We start from the raw sequence: 16713 nt of genomic DNA, 5'->3' as shown, positions 1-16713 counted from the left end.
GCTGTTCGCCCAGCTGAGCCTTGCTGGCACAGCTGTATGCTAGGACGAGTGTGGGCGGGACTGTCAGCTGACAGCTTTACATCCTGTCAGCGTTTTTGTATCTTCCCCTTATCTCTGGACTCTGGAATTGTTACACTAGACCCAAGGAGTTGCACCACACTGTCCCTAACCAACTTGGTGGCAGGGAGGAAAATATAAGTTAGTTGTGACTGTGTGGCATGAGACCTCAGAGTCCTACTGGTCTGGTGGGTGTGATGTGGAAGAGTGTTGGGTTTGCTCCCGTGAAAGCTCTAATACAGGCTGTTAAATAGCTGTAAGACAATATTTTCATATGTGAATGCAGGTAAATCTGGATCCAAAATTCAAAGCTATGCCACAAAGGCCGGGGGGGATCGCTACATTCCCAACCGCAGCACTATGCAGATGGAGATGGCAAATTTGCTCCTAAGCAAAGAGAATGACCCTGCTGAGGATTCCCCTACCAAGAAGGTGAGCATGTTGCTAAGTTACAATTGCTTCAACAACCGCTACTCCTTCCTGCCCCTTTACAGAGCAGTGAACAATAGGTTCTATCAAGTGGGCACACGGGACTGACAAGTCCCAGCCGTCACTACTTGCAGCTCTGGGCTTCAGGAGCCTAGGATGAGACTGAAGCTGTAGAGACTGCCATGCACTCTAAGCCTATGCTGCTTCTGGTAGCAAAATTTAGCTTTTGACTAATGAGGCTTTAAAATGTAGCAGGCAACACAAACACAAAGCTGTGAGCCTATGCAAAGTGAAACTACTGGTGGTAGCTATTCTAGGACAATGTCTGCACAGGGAACACTTCTGGAATGTTTTACACTGTCTTCTGAAATCTGTTTGTGAAGCATCTGGTCGCTTTGTGGCTGTGGCTTTTCCCACTGGCAATGACACTGAATTTGCCATTGTGTGAAAATGTGAGCAGGACGATGTATGAAAGTCTGAGGAAAAACTGCTTTGACCTGCCTCTGTGTGACTGACCCTTGCAGCACAGGCAAACATCTTCAGATTCTAAGAGAAAGGGACTTAGGTGTCTGTTTAAATTGCAGTGTGGGAATTGTTTTAAATGCATTGCACTGAGGGTGATTTGTCTCTGTAGGAGCAACAGAAAGCCTGGGCAGTAATCTGAATGGTTTTGATGTAGAAGAGGCAAAAATCCTCCACCTCAGAGGAAAACCACAGAATGCTCCAGAAGGTATGATCCAGGCTCTGTGTGAGCTGAATCAGCAGGAGAGATCAGGTCAGGGGAACAGCAACACAGAGGCTCTGTGTGTGGTCACAGGAGAAATCAACTGGTTTCTGAGAGCTGTACAGGCTGGAGTCTCCTTTCTTAAGGTTCCTGAGGTCGAGGGAGGGCATAACAGTTACAGTGAATTTATTTAGGAGAGTTGCTATGACGGCCAGTTGGTCACATGTTACAGGGCTTGCAAGGGTCTTCAGGGTGGAGAGAGAGACGAGAATCTTGACCTCCTGTTCAGAAGGTTTGATTTATTATTTTATGATATATATTACATTATTACTATACTAAAAGAAATAGAAGGAAAGTTCCCAGAAGCTAGCTAAGCTAAGAATAGAAAAAGAATGAATAAACAAAGGGCTGTGTCTCAGCAGAGAGAGAGACCTAGCTCTGCCTTGAGTGGTCAGTAAATCCAAACATCCAACTGAGACCAATCACACATCCACCTGTTGCATTCCCCAGCAGCAGATAACCATTGTTTACCTTTGGTTGCTGAGGCCACAGCTTCTCAGAAGGGGGAAAAATCCTAAAGAAAGGATTTTTATGAAAAGATGTCGGTGACATTTCACCTATACTGCAGGTTCCAAACCTTCCTGAAGTCTGTAATAGCATCAAACCCTCTGCTGTGCACTTTCTAGCTTAAACTGCAACTAAATATAATGGGATTCAAAAACCCAAGTGTTTGTCAAATTTGTTTCCATGAATGAGGAAATTGTAGCTCACCCCTGTTCAGCAGTTCATACTGCCAGTGATTTTAGTGCACTGCAGGCTTGTGAGTGTTTCTCTTAGGACTTTATTTTCACTCCAAGGGATTCCTAGTTGGGTGAGCAGCACTCAGCTGGGAGGAAACTAACTCAGGTTAACAAACCTGTTCCCCTGCACACAGGCTGTCAGAATAAGCTGAAAGTGCTCTACAGTCAGAAAATGGCACCTGGATCCAGCAGGAAGAATAGCAGAAATATTCCCTCAAAGCCAGAACGGGTCTTGGATGCACCAGAGATGTTCAACGACTACTGTAAGTAGGCTGCAGGGTTGAGTGCTGGGCATCCAGAACATTCTGCACTGGATTGCTGTTCCTAGGACAGTGTAACTGGGCTATCTGTATTATTTGGTGTACCCAGGCTAGCACAGACCCCTTCTGGAGTGTCCCTGTGTGGCCTTAGCGGGACAGTGGTCTAGGGCACAGTGTAGATGCTTTGGAGCAGGGTACCTGCCCGCAGCAGCTGGGCATAGTGACACTCAGAAGGCTGCCCCTCACCTGTACGTGTGTGTGTGCACATGTGCACCCACACCTGCTGCAGCAGCACGGGTGAAGGGCAGGGCTCTCTAGCCATCATGGTGTGACCTGCATTGCTCTTTCAAATTGTAGAACTGAATCTCATAGACTGGAGCTCCCAGAACTTCCTGGCAGTGGCTCTGGACAACACTGCTACACAGCGCTCTCATACCAGGACCTCAGTGCTGCCTCACCTGAGGATTTAGAGCTGCCTCCCGGCCTTTCCAGGCTAAGTGCAGGTGCTCAGGACTCTGAGGTTTCCTAGCTTCTTGGGAGAAGGTGTTTGCTTCATCTGGACTTCTTGGGGTTTCATTGGAGGAGCCAGGCACAGGCAAATTTCATCTCCACTGTGAGCTCTTCATTCTGCTTGTTCCCATGAAGCTGAAATGCCAACCTGAGCTCATCATTCCTCTGATTCGCGTAGACCATCACAGCCCTTCCATGGCCTCTCCAGAGAGGAGCAGCTGCATATCTTCAGAGCAGCAGTTGCCGGCCTGCATCCCATCAGGGAGGGAAAGAGTTTCTACCCTTGCTTTCCAAGCAGGTCCTGGTTAATGACCCTTTAAAGTGTTTTCCTGCAATGCTCTATCATGGGTAGATCTCAAGTGAGAATCAGGTAGAAAGGGTCAAGTCGCCTAGGAAGGGGGACCTTGAAAACAGAAAGATTCTCTGCCTGCTTTTCCTGTCCTTGCTGCAGATTTGGAGGGTGTTCTGGGCATTTTGCAGACAGCCTCTCTGTAGGGGTACAAGGGCAAGGTGGAAGATATTGCCTAACGAGTGGTCAGTGTTAGGTGCACTCTCCTCTTTCTTTGAATGAAGCCAAACTAGGACTCTGATAGGATATTGCAGATGTTTAAGACTGTCTGCCCTGCAAATCAAGCCGTGCCATTTGACGCTGGCAGGGGCTATGTAGAAATCACAAGCGGGCCGGGGCTGCTGAGGAACGCGCCTCGAGCTGTTTGTTTTCCAGCATCAGTCTTGTTACATGGTTATGACAATGGGAAGATGCCAGCAGCTCTCATCCCAGGCAGCAGACAAAGAACTTAATGTTAAAACTTATAAAGTAAGTTTTTTGACCAATCACACAAAGCAAAAGCATATTGACAGTAGTTCTATCCAATCACTATAAGCACAGGTACCTTTGGTTAAAACAGTGCTTGTTTATTTGAAAGACAATACCTACTAGTAAGCCTTAAAACACAATGCACTGAGCTCCACTATTAAGCTTCAACCTTCCCAATATCTTGCTAGATCAACTTTTCTGTAGCTTGGAGATTTATTCTAGACCAGCGTTAATACACAGACCATTGTTCTATTTGTCCTTGCTTTTCTGCAGTTTAAATAATTTTTCTGCTGACCTATCTCACGGCTGCTGCTTGGCTCTAATCACAGTTCTGCTGTATCTGAGACCTGCCTTTTGCAGCTTTCCCAAAACTCTCTAATTTTGTGGATTCCCTCAGAGGACTCTGTGTCAGAGCCTCTGGAGAAGCATGGAGGGCAGGGCTCAGGCAGGCTGTGCCAGCGCAGGATTTGAACTCAAGGCACCAGGAAGCACCAAGGCTGCAGACAGGAACTCAACCCTTCTCATCTCCCTCCCTGCCAGAGGCAGGCTCAGAGCAGCCATCTCACACCTCTCTAAACCAGTGGGGGCTCTGTCCTTACCAGGCTCCTCGGGCTCCTGGGGATTGTTCCCACAGCTCTCGGTGCCAGGCAAAGCTCCCTCTGCTGCAGCTCTGTCCACAGACTCCCCTCCTGAGGACTCAGGGGCAACATTAATATTCCCCTTGAAAGAGAAACAGAAAGGAAGAAACCCTTCCCACCACTTACACAAAACACCTGGTCCAACAACTCCATGGCTCACACGCTTAATCCCTTGTTCCTAACAAGAACTCTGGACCCCAACGCCCTTCAACAGTCAGAAAAAATTGACTTCTCAAACACAGTCCAAAAGCTGTCAAAGCTGACAGTGACAGTGTTGAACATGGGGGTGACACTGAACACATGGAATGGCTGCTAAGGAAATCAATTGCTGCTCTGTTCTGTAAGGTTGCATGTCTGACAGCACTAACATCAGTCCTCATGTCACTAATTGCAATGGAAGTAGCACGGTCTTCTTTCTTCAGCCAACACCCCAATCGGTGTAAGGGTTTCAGTGCCTCACCCAAAGCAAGTTGATGTAGAAATAAATTCAATGTACCTCATTTTGCAGGGCCCTAGGGTCTGAAATTGCTATTACAGTTTTCTTGATAATGATGGGCAAATCTTTTTTCTCTGTGTTTTCTCTTGATGGCTTTTTTAACGATAGATGCTATCACAGTGAGTTGTCTGATGCTACATGGGCCACCTTTAATTTTTGAGGGAATGTCCTGCCAGGCTCTATCTCCACAAATGAGCCAATATTCTGTTGCTAATTGATGTGGGGACTCATCTAGGTCATCTACTCGTCAGCAGTTTCACCCTTAGGGGGCACTGGGGTACTACAATTGCACCACAAACTGGAGTATGTGTCCTCAGGATGATGGGGAGTAACATTCAACTGTGGATCTCCCTGGTACTGAAACTCAGCACAAAATTCCATCACCAATGAACCAAGAATCCCAATTCTTGAGGTTCAGAAGGTGCTTTAAGAAAATCATGGGCCCAGTGATGTCAGCTGGTTATGGGATTGGTCTCGTTGGCAGCCTCACACCAATATTTGTCATGATTGGGTATTGGCTGCTCCTTGGCTGGCACAGGCACACCGACCAGACGGGTTGCAAAGGATTTGTCTGGGCTGAAATGGGTCAAACACATGGTGTCTGAGCCTGCTGACTTGGCTAAAGCAAGGCAAACATTCATTTTTGGTTGATCTACAGGCAGGTATGCATGCAAAAGCAAGCAAGCAAAACCAACAAGTGCCAGTATATCATTTGATCAAGCTCCATGTTCCTGTTCAGCTGTTTTTTGGCAAAAGCTTCCCCATCTATTTCAGTTCTCAAGCAAATCTTTTAGCGCTTGTTCAGGGACTGGCCAACTATAGGGCACTAAACTGTCCCTCTAACCTTCAATTTTTGCAAATTTGGATATCTTAGAATTCTTTTGAACACAATGGACACCACGCTTTTGCTGAAAGAGCTCTATGATACAAACCATTTTCACAGTCCAAAAATCAACATCAAACTCCAGAAATGTAGCTTTCACAGGTTGAACGGGGAATGCCTGGCATGCACCGTAGCTTCTCGTGCGGCTCACGTCTGCGTGCTCATTTCCCTGCTGGTGGAATTGTCGGTGTGCTCTTGTGTATGAGACAGTTTCACATCCTTCACCAGGACCCACTTAGGTCCAGCACCTGTGCAAATACAAGCATACCCTTTGCCCCAAGTGATTAGTGAAAATGGTCCTTCAGTTTGTCCTAACTCAAGGTTTCTGATCAAAACTGCAGGATTTTCTTTCAATTTTTCCTGTGTGCTGTTTGAAAAGTGCCTAAAAATTGGAGGATTAGTTCCTGCAAAAGAGCTATTCAAAACATAAAGACATATAAAGCTTTGCTCAACCTCATCTGGGGTCTTGCTTGGGCCACTCACCGTTTTCTTGATGTAGAATGGTTTTAGAGTGTGGTGCGTCCTTTCAACAATTGCCTGACCTGTGTGGGAATAGGGAATTCCAAAAATGTGGCGAACACCCCAGTCCATCAAAAATGTGGCCAATTTTTGAGCTGTGTATATGGGACCATTTGTCAGTTTTCATCTTGTGGGGGATCGGTTTGGCGAGCTCTGGGCCCAGTGACACTGACAAGGACAAAAGCAAAAGACGAGAGGCGCTCTCTCTTCCCGGGACCAAAGTACCACAGCTTTAATGGAGAACAGCTCCAGGAGAGAAAGGGAGTGTCCAGGAAAGGAAAGAGGATGTCCAGGGGAGGAAAGAGAGCGTCCACCTCGTGGCAGGAGACCGTAAATGCTCGGAGAGAGGGGCAGTAGAAAGGAACTACCATAGTTTAACATAATAAATCACCACACTGTACTTTTCTGCATAAATTGCTGCAGTTGTTGAAAACAAAATCCTAAAATCTCCCCAAACACAACTGTGCAGTCCCAAATGACCACAATGTGGGAGAAAAACCACTCAACCCCCCTGTATTCCCAAGCACCAGGTGTCACAGGGAGTACCAATCCCTGCAACTAGAAAGTCCACACACACAGGCTCACCGGGAAGGGAATATCTCTTTATGAGGGGACAGAGAGCTCAGTCTTCTCAACACACACTATCCACCACATCAGCTTCCACCCACATCATCTTCCTCAAACATTCACACACTGAAAACACAGCCACAATTACAACACACAGGAAAAACAGCGGCAATAAAACAGGATTTGCTCAATTCACCCCCGGAATTGCTAGCAGGTCCTTATTGACACAGCAAATCCTTTCTGCCATCAGCCAGACCCAAACCCAAACTGCACAGGCGTTGGTTGTGCAAAGGACATCTCTGTGTGACTTGTGAACAGCCCTTCCCCTGCATACACCTTACGGGTTACTTTATACAGAGTTAAACGTTCCTTTCTCCACAGTGCCAGCAGTCTTGTCTGTCCCCCACGAGGAGCAGCCGAGAGCGGAGGTGCCTCCAGGAGAGGAATGTCCTGGCAGCGCCCAGAGACGTCCAGAGCCCGGATGTTCTCACTGGAGCAGGGAAGCGTTCCTGCCGCGGTCACCAAATGAGGTGTGGAATAGAACTCCCCACAGTTAAAGGTAGGAGGTGGTGTGTTTATTACAGCCAGGCACAGGAGGAGTTGTCTCCTAAAGACATGTGTGAAGAATCACTGGCTCTCTACTGATCTATAAAAATCTTACATATTCATATAATTCCCAAAACAAGTAATACATATTCATTAGGTAACCCTACCTACCCCCTTTGTATTCAAATGTATTATAACTGAGTCCAAAGTTCCTTCACATTTGCGGATTCTTTCACATCACATGGGTGGGTGGGTTTTCAAGTGGGGAATGGTCTCCTTTTGATGAAGGCCAAGACGTCTTCCTCAATTTGACCTCTTTCCTTATGATCTGTTGGCATGCTTTCACACCCCTTGGCTATAGCTGAAGTTTCAGGGCCCAGGTGCAGGCTACGGTCCTCTTCTTTGTCACAAAGCAATCTACATCCCATCCTGCTTCTTTAAACATAGTAAAGACAGGCAAGTGATATATTACCCTAGCCTTAACTACCTTATCTGATAAAAATTAACTATCCCCTATTATTTCTACTCTTCTTGCTATACTCTTTCCCCCTAACTAAATCTTGCTAAAATTTTAACTCTTCCAGTTCTTTTAAATCCTGGATTCATGGCCTCATCTCACACGCCAGGCATGTGTGAGCCGATGCTGTAACTGGGAAATTCCACTCCTGAGCAGGAGATCCCAGGCCTGGTTCTGAGCTGGAAGGGTGAGAAGGATGAGATGCACAGCATTTTGATCCAGGGGATGTCCTGAAAGTGCACTGCCTACCTGCCCCTGCTGCTGAGCACCACACTCCACCTCCTTCTCCTGCTCAGCAAATTTTTAGGAATCCAGGGCTTGGTATGTATTATTTGCTAGTGCAACAAATAGAATGAATTTGCTTTGCAAGCCCAGTTTTGTCCTGGGTTATTTTGTGCATGGGTCTCCTCCTGAACCTGTGTCAAAGACTGGCAGGGACCTACAGGACACTCCTATTCTCATGTCAGTAAATTCGGAGAAGTGATTTAAGTGTCAATAAGTATCAATCAGTAAATCAAATAATTTGGGGGAATGTGATGATGGTCACAAGGGTTGCAGGATGAAAAGAGAGGCAAGAAAGTTGACCTCATGTTCAGAAGGCTTGATTTATTTTTTTATGATATATATTACATTATAACTATACTAAAAGAAATAGAAGGAAAAGTTGTCAGAAGGCTAGATAAGCTAAGAATATAAAAGGAATGAATACCAAAGGTCTGTCTCCTGGCAGAGAGCGAGACCCAGCTCTGCCATGAGTGGTCAGTAAATCCAAACATCCACAGGAGACCAATCATGCATCCACCTGTTACATTCCACAGCAGTAGATAACCATTGTTTACACTTTGTTGCTGAAACTTCTCAGCTTCAGCAGGAAAAATCCTAACGAAAGGATTTTCATGAAAAGATGTCTGTGATAGGGAAATATTTAGCCTGTGAGTTTCAGCAAAGTATTGAATATGTCTTAGATCGATGGACACAAACTAGTGAGATTGCTGGGTGTGCACGTATTAGGGAAGTGATTCCCCACACACCCAGTGCTGAGATCAACGATTGCCTCTCTTCTAACCCTGAGCTGGCAGCAGGAATTGGGCCCTGCTTGGTAACATTCATTTTGAAGACTTCTGTTGAGCAGGTAAGAATGGTGAAAATGAAATCTTTTCCAGCCGTTTTCCTTTGGTTTACCAGTTCGAGGGTTAAAATTGTGTGCTGCAGGTGTGCTGGGTATGTGCAGAGCAGTGCAGCCCCAGAAACCCCTTGGCTTGCCCACAGGTTGTCATGCCTTGCTGCCAGGTGTGCCCAGCTGTGGCAAGAGAAGGAGCCCGCAGCGCAGTGGGCACCGTGCCCTGCCCAGCCGGGGCTCTCTGGCACAGAGCAGCAGCAGCGCCAGCGCCGTTCAACCCGCTCCTGCCTTGGCTTCCCCTGGCACACAGAAGCCTCTGGAAATCAGCACCACAAGTGGTGTTCGACACCAGTTCGACTGCTGCCAAAGGGGAAGAGAGGCAGAGATGTACACGCACCGGAGCCCTGGGCATGTCCAATAAATGTGCAAATATGTGGGGAAATTTGTTAGGAAGGATTTCAGCTGTGATGTCAACAGTGGCTTCTCTCCTGTCTCTGTGTGTTCTGGAGAAGTAATGCAATGGTTGGCTCTGACAATTAAGAAGCAGTTATGTGGATGTTCAAATGTGCAGTGATGGTATTGTAATATATCCTCCCATAGTCCTCTTTCCCATCCCCCTTGTAACAGCCTTGGTAGTCAGGGCATTTGGGGAGGGCTGGCTTGTGACCAGCAGGCAGGGTGTAACAACACCTGACCTCCAGTCAGGATGCAAGAAAGTAATATCCTCCAATGGATAGCAGAGAAAAAGTTGACTGACAAAACTTTTGGAGGAACTAAGAGTATAAAAGGCAGAGCATTGTTTTTTTAGATGAGCACATGGCTGCTAGTCACAGAGACTCCCAATGCTGAAATTTTTCCTTATTCAGTCCTTTGTTAAGGTTTACTAAACCTTTAAAATTTTAAAAGTGAGTCATTTCTCACATGTGCAATGCTGTGGGCCATTGTCTTGTTCTGGTTTCCTTTGCTTGGGTCCCATCTGAGTGCTCAGCTGGGGTACAGGCTGTAGGTGCTTGGGGCACTCCTGGAGTTCCTCTTGGATCCCTGAACAGGGTTTGGCCCATGAGGGGGTTTTGCGCTGCTTTGTGACACAGAAAAACTTCCCAGGCTCTTTTGTGTTTTCTGTAGGGAAGGTTGGTTATTGCTTTGCATAAACTCACAGACCAACATGGAGCGTTTGCTTTGTGATGTCAGGGCATGGTTGCCACCTTGTCGTCGTGACATCAGAAGGTTGCCTTGGTGCACAGAAGGCCTGAGTGTCAGAGCAGCCCTAGGCCTTGCTCAGATCAGGAAAACTTTCCTGGTTGGGGTATTTGTCAGTGGGTAGCTGCACACAGACAAGAGCCTTGTTTCTTCTATTTACCTAACTTTCAAAAATGACAATGTTTCACCATATGGCCACAGCAGCTTTTGCTGCTTATGGCATTTCTTTTTCCGTGTATTACGTTACACACTTTGCATGTAAGTAGAGTTTTCCATTCTACTTAGGTTAGGGTGTATCCTTACCTGGCTTTTGTATGTCTTCCTGCTCTTTCTTGGGGGCTGAGTTTCTGATTTTGAAAGAGAAAGAGCATTAGGATGCCTCTGGTTTGGTAAAGCTCCTGTCAAGAGGTTCAGTTAAAAGGGGGTGTCTGTAGCCACAGGGGCAGCATTTGCAGGGGAACCTGCAGGGCTTCCATTCCCTCCACGGGAGAGTCTGTGGCAGCAGAGTCTGTCATTTCCTCAGGTTGCTGGGACAACCAGGACAACTTCCAAAATGCAGCCTGGGAGGCCTTCTCAGAAGGCCTTCTAAAGACTTTGTAGTTCTCCCCAGAACTCAGGGAAAGCTTCTTTTATTCTCAATTTTGTAATGAAAGGATTTGACTGTCTGTTTTGACCCTTGACTGAGTGCTAAAATAGTGATTGCCTTTGCAGTGAAGTGCAAACACCAAAGCAGTGAGTGTCTGCTCCTGAGCCTGGAGCTGCTGCTGTGCTGTTTCACAATAGAACTGCCACAGCTCAGGGGGATTTGGGGCAAGCTTTTCTGGGTGACTGTTTTCAGCAACTTAATGGGAATTAGTGCATGCAACTTCCTTTTTTTAAGAAAGTACCTGAAAGACAAGAGAACAATAGCTGCTTTATCTGCTGGACAGAACAGAAGCATTGAGTGTTGAAGAATAATTTGCATTTTCTTGATCATGTTTGTATTCATTTACTGGCTAAACTGGCCAAAGTGTAGGCACAACCAAGATTATTGTCCTGATCTCTTGCTGGCTGTGTGAAGGAACTATGTCATGTGGAGGGATGTTGATAAAGAAAAATACTCTCTGTTTGGGTTGACTTCTTCTCTTCTATGGGATTCAGCAGCCCAGGCAGTTTTCTCACAGCACTTGTTCATTTTCCCTTGCCCACTCCAGGTCACCTGAAGCGTGTATTCAGAGGTGCTGATCCTGAGATGAGTGAGAAAGGAACATTTCATGTTCCTGGTGCTTAAGAATTGTAGAGCAAGCTGTGAGCTTGGCCTGTGGCAGTAGAGTGTAGAGGGCCAGCTGGGCAGGCTGAAAGAAAATCCATTTCCATGTCTGCAGCAGCAATAACAAAGGCATCGCTGGTTATTTCCCAATTTTCCATTTCAGAACTTTCAAGGAATGAAAAGCTCATGTTTCAGAGAGAATGTTGCTTCTTGATAGTAGCCAGGGTGGAATGTCTAATTCAGAACTATTAGCAATTCTGTTGAATTAGCCCATTTATATTTAGTTGCAGTGACTTAGAATCCCATTGTTATCAAAGTTTCTGATTTGTCCTTAGCAGAGCTGGTTGTAGAAATAGAGCTGAATAGCATAAAGTGCTGAATAGAAATAAGGTTATAAATTATAGGTAACTTTCTGTCCCTCACACTGCTGTCTGTCCACAGATCACAGAACCAACAGCAGTCTCTCCTCTGGCTCCCTCTGCTCATGGAGAGGAGGCCGAAGAGGAGGCAAATGAGGTGGATGAGCGCCAGCCTCCAGCTTGCTCACACCACAGCCTGAACATTCTGAGCCAGTAGGTGCCAGCTGTGGGTGCTGCTGTCTTTAGTGCAGGACAGAGCTGCAAGTTTCTGACCAGCAAGCACTTGCTGTTGCTGGCTGAGGATGCTGAGTGCCAGAGTCCTGCCAGGACCCAGTGATTGCCCCCAGCCTGTGACAGCTGGACAATGGGCTTTGGTCTGTCATGTTTAGGGACCAGCTTCCTGGCATTTTGATATGAGCCAGCCTGAAGCATGAAGGCTCCCTGTTCCCAGAGCAGGGAGCATGTCAAAGACACTGTGCTCAGCCTTGTTGGATACACAGGGGACACTGTGGCGTGGAGAGACCTGTCCCCCTGCACAGACTGGCCAAGTTGCTGCAGGCACAAAAAAAATGTTGATCTCACCACAAAAGCTCTTGATGGTGCTTTGTCCCCACAAACTTCTTGGGTGTGCTTACTTGGGAGTATTTCAGAGACACACTGGGGATGTAGAGTTGCTGCTTGAAGTCAGGGATTTTGGTGCCTTTGTTGCCAGGTTGCTCTTTTGCCCCTTCAGGCAGAGCAGCCGGTAGCAGAGCAGATAGGTGCTCTGAGTCTGCCTGTTTCTTGGTCTTTGATAAGCTGCAAGGAGATGACTATGTTGTCCATGAAGCTGTGGGGATCCATTCTTGTCTAGTGTGGCCAAAGAAACAAAGTGAGTAGTTCTGAACCCTTCTTCTGAGGCACAAACCAGATGCTGACTGTGTCTGTTGATACCTTCTATTGTGTAGTCTGCTTTGAAAACTGCATTTGAAAACTGCGTTGGAGCCTAGAGTGGGAGCAAAGCTGCAAGTCCTTGACTGCTGTCTTGTAATGCTAAACCCAGGATGTACACCTTGCAATGATGCCTGCAGTATCTGTAGTGAAATGGGCACCTTTGTGGCTGGGGAGCTGCGTGGGCCCAAAGGACGCAGGGCTGGCGGCCATGAGCAGCTGGAGATGAGGCAGCGTGGGGCCAGGGGGCCAAGAAGGCCAAGGGCACGGTGGCTGTGCCAGCAGCAGTGGGGCAGCAGGAGCAGGGCAGGGAGCGTGGCCCTGTGCTGGGCAGCGCTGCGGCCACAGCTGGAGTGCTGTGTGCAGCCGTGGGCCCTGGGAAGCAGAAAGTCATGGAGGGGCTGCAGCGTGGGCACAGAGGGACAGGGGAGCTGGGCAAGGGGTGCAGCACAAGGCCAGGGAGGAGGGATTGAGGGAGCTTTAGCCTGGACAGTGGGGGCTCATGAGGGACCTTCAGGCAGACTGCCATAGATCCCTGCCTTGGATCCATAGAGCCAATGCTCAGCACAAGGGCTGTTTCCCTGCCAAACATCCCTTCACTGCATCCAAGTGCTTTAGACACTGGAGTAGGTAAAACTTTCATATTTTATTTGTTTGTTTATTTGTTTGCTAGAAGAAGCTTTGTGTAATTTCTCCTTCTCCAGGGAGCTTTTTCTCAATCTTTCCTGCCCTTTTCCAGCACTGTCAGAAACACATCACTTTCAAGTTAACGGCTCCTGTGTCTTTTGGCACCCCAGGGAATGAGTGTGTGTTGTGTTTGGGAATTGAGCAGGAAATCAATGCCCTTGCATTCCAGCTGGTGCTCAGAGATTAGAGGAGCTGGAGGGGCTGGGCTGCATTTCTGATTCCAGCCACTTCAGCACCATCAGTGTGGTCAAGTCCAGGAGAAGAACTTGCCTGAGCACACATGCACAAAGAGTGCAGTTCCCAGCAATGCTCTGGGTCTGATTGCATTCCATAAGGACCCACACGCTCCAGATTCCCCAAGAGTGTGGGTTACTGAAGCAAAAGGAGAGCAATCTCAGGATTGTAGTTGAGCGAGACACTGGCTACCAAGTTCTGATATGTGTAGCAACAGAGAGCACAGTAAAGAAGGATTGCAGTAATGAGATCTGTCTATCTATCTATCTATCTATCTATCTATCTATCTATCTATCTATCTATCTAACATTTACATAATTGAATCTTCCTGGCTCTGGTCCAAGGCAGTTGGAAGTGCAGAGCTCACCTAAAGCATCCCTTTCTGGAGAGAATTAGAGACATGTTCCCTCAACCAATTCTGAGCAGGCAGAGATGTTTTCCCCTCCAGATATGGTGGTTTGTTTCCCCTCAGAGTTGTTTTCCTCCTCTGGCCTCTTCTGCCCTCAAGTCCCCAGTAAATTCTTTAAATTTCTGCCTGTCCTAGAGAGGTGCAACAATTCCATGTTTAGGTGGTGTTTGGTGACTCTGGTCACACATGCATTATGTGACACATGGTTTCCTTCACTGGCATCCCCAGGGCTGTGTAAGTGCATTCATTCATGGGGCCTTAGGAGAGGCTTCTCTTTCCCTCAGCAGCAACAGCAGCAGCAGCAGCAGGGAGCGGTGGCAGGGTCAGGACGAAGAGGAGGTGGCTGCCCTGGCCCTTTGCTCCCGGGCCCCAGGCCAGGAGGGCTCTGGCTGCAGCAGGGCGCTCTTCGGGCAGCCCCTGGCAGCCTCTGCATGGAGCACAGCACGCTGCCCTGTCCTGCTGGTGCCACTTTTCCTTGGCAATACCCTAGCTCCTCTTCGCAAGGAAAAAACTCCAGCAATCTAAAAAGAGATCATTCCAGTACAGTTCTTTCGGGTTCTACAGTACCCGCCTTTGTATTGTAGTTCAGGGCATGTGATTTTTGGTCTATAATTTCATGATTTTTATGAAAACATGCATTCATATCTGCACATTTTTGTGGTTTTAATTATTCATATACCTAAACACTCAGTTTTAAACTCTTGATTTATTGCAGTTGGTAATGTTCAGGTAGTATATTTTAAAATGTCACAAAACAACACCTTTCGGGTAGTTTTTCTCACTCTTAAAAGAAACCCCATAAGCCATTTTAGTCTCTGTCTCTCCAAGCTGGTTCATATTGGTCTATTTTAAATCAGAGCTACAATACTTTTATAGGATTTAGAGAGGTCTAATGAAATGCACACCAGTGATTCCTCTTGTGGAATATCATGGCCCTACCATAAAGCCTCTATTTACTTTTTTCCTCTCATTAGCTCAACTGCAAGCACATGTTTAGTTGCAAACTTACACAAGATGAGCAAAATCAAAATGATGTGATGGGCCTTTGGGAGCTCCTTGTTGATCTTTCTGCTTCTTCAGCTGAGCAAAGATCTGATCCAGGGAAAGATTGCACTTAGTGCTGTACAACCATTTGGCTGGAACTCTGCTGATTTCTAGGAACAGCTGGAGGCCTCTATCTCCCCAGGATGTTTTGGCTGAGCCAAGCTTTGCTGGGTTTTAGCTGCAAATACCATTGCCCTTGCTTTCTTATATCCACAAGTATCATGGCTGGGCAAAAACTGCCACGTGGGCCATCTTGCAAAGGCACTTTGGTCTGGAGTTTGTGAATGAACAAGAGCTTCATCACTTCCAAACCACATCAAAAAAAAAATGAAAGAGAACTTCCCATCCTTACCAAACAACTGACAATTCATAAGTGGATCTAGAGAATTGGAATGAAAAGGAAGGCAATCTTCCAATGGAGTTGTGCTTTCAGGAGTTTTTCTTCTGACTCCCACTTACAGCTGGCACTGGAAAAAGTCACATCTCTGCAAGCATCAGTGTCTTCTGTCTGCCATCAGTTGTTTTGCTGCAACAATCAGAACAGGCATAAGGCTGGAGAGAGGCTCAGCTGATGCTAGCAACAGGAGCTGCCCCAAGGAGAAAAAAGACATGAACTTTTACCTCCCAAACCCATCTCCCCAGAGGCTCAAGCAGGATTCATCTGGTTCCCAGAAATACAAAGAAATAGGGCTGAGAAGACCCCTTGCAGCTATGTGTTCATGCCCAAGACTTTGCTGATGCCATTTGGGTTTTGCCTTTTTTTCTTTTCTATCTTTTCTGTATTCCTTGCACATCAATTTAGAGCTCTGTAGGCTACTCAGTTTGTGGGACTACTTTTCCCAGTCCTTTTGCATGGCCTTTGCCTAAGCAGAAAGACAAATTTCCAGAGCTCCAAGCGCCAGGGGGTAGAAGGCCCCAGTGTTATCTTGGATCTTCCTGGGACAGACCCCTGCAGGGAGCTGGTGGACTCACCATCCCTGCAAGCCTTTAAAAGAAGACTGGATGCGGCACTCAGCACCGCGCTTTAGTTGAGGTATTAGGCCATAGGTTGGACTCGATCATTTTTAAAGTGTCTGTCTTCTAAGCCAGTGATTCTGTGATTCTGTGACTGACGCAGCTTTTCCTGCAGCCCGGGAAAGGGCTGCTTGTGCCCTTGGCCAAGGACGGCGATCAGGGCTCACGGAAAAGAAGCAAAGGGCTCAAGGCGAAGGCTGACAGGGCAGAGCTGCCCCAGCGCGGCGCAGAGACAGCCTCATGTCCTCCTCCTCACCCTGCGCCCTCTGCGCTGCCCTTTGCGGCGCCGGCAGCTGCTCTCACTGCGGGGCTCCAGGGCATGCTGGGGGCCGGGCCCCTCATCTTCGGGAAGCGCCGGAGCCTCGGAGGCGAGCGGCTGCTGCTGTGGCCGGCAGGGGAGAGCTGCGGCTGCGGCCCTAGGCACTGCGAGCTGCCGCTATGGCCGGCTCCTGCCGCGGCTCCTGCCTCTGCTGCGGGCTCTGCTCCTGCCCTGTGCGCACAGACACGGCCGAGGGCTGGCCGGCAGCTCCCTGCCTCTCCGCAGCGGGCCCGGCCGGGCTGCTGCTCTCTGCGGCCTCTGCCCGCCGCTGCCAGCCCCGCTGCGCTCCCGCCGGCCTCTGCCGCCGCCGGCCGACACGGGAGGCAGCACATTGCGCGCGGCTCGGAAAAGCCCTGCCCGCAAAGCGCCCGCCACGTCCTCGGCC

The sequence above is a fragment of the Ammospiza caudacuta genome, chromosome 7 (assembly GCF_027887145.1).
Source record: "Ammospiza caudacuta isolate bAmmCau1 chromosome 7, bAmmCau1.pri, whole genome shotgun sequence".
Taxonomy (NCBI): domain Eukaryota; kingdom Metazoa; phylum Chordata; class Aves; order Passeriformes; family Passerellidae; genus Ammospiza; species Ammospiza caudacuta.
The sequence above is the reverse complement of the archived record's forward strand: the minus strand, read 5'-3'. Positions refer to the sequence as shown.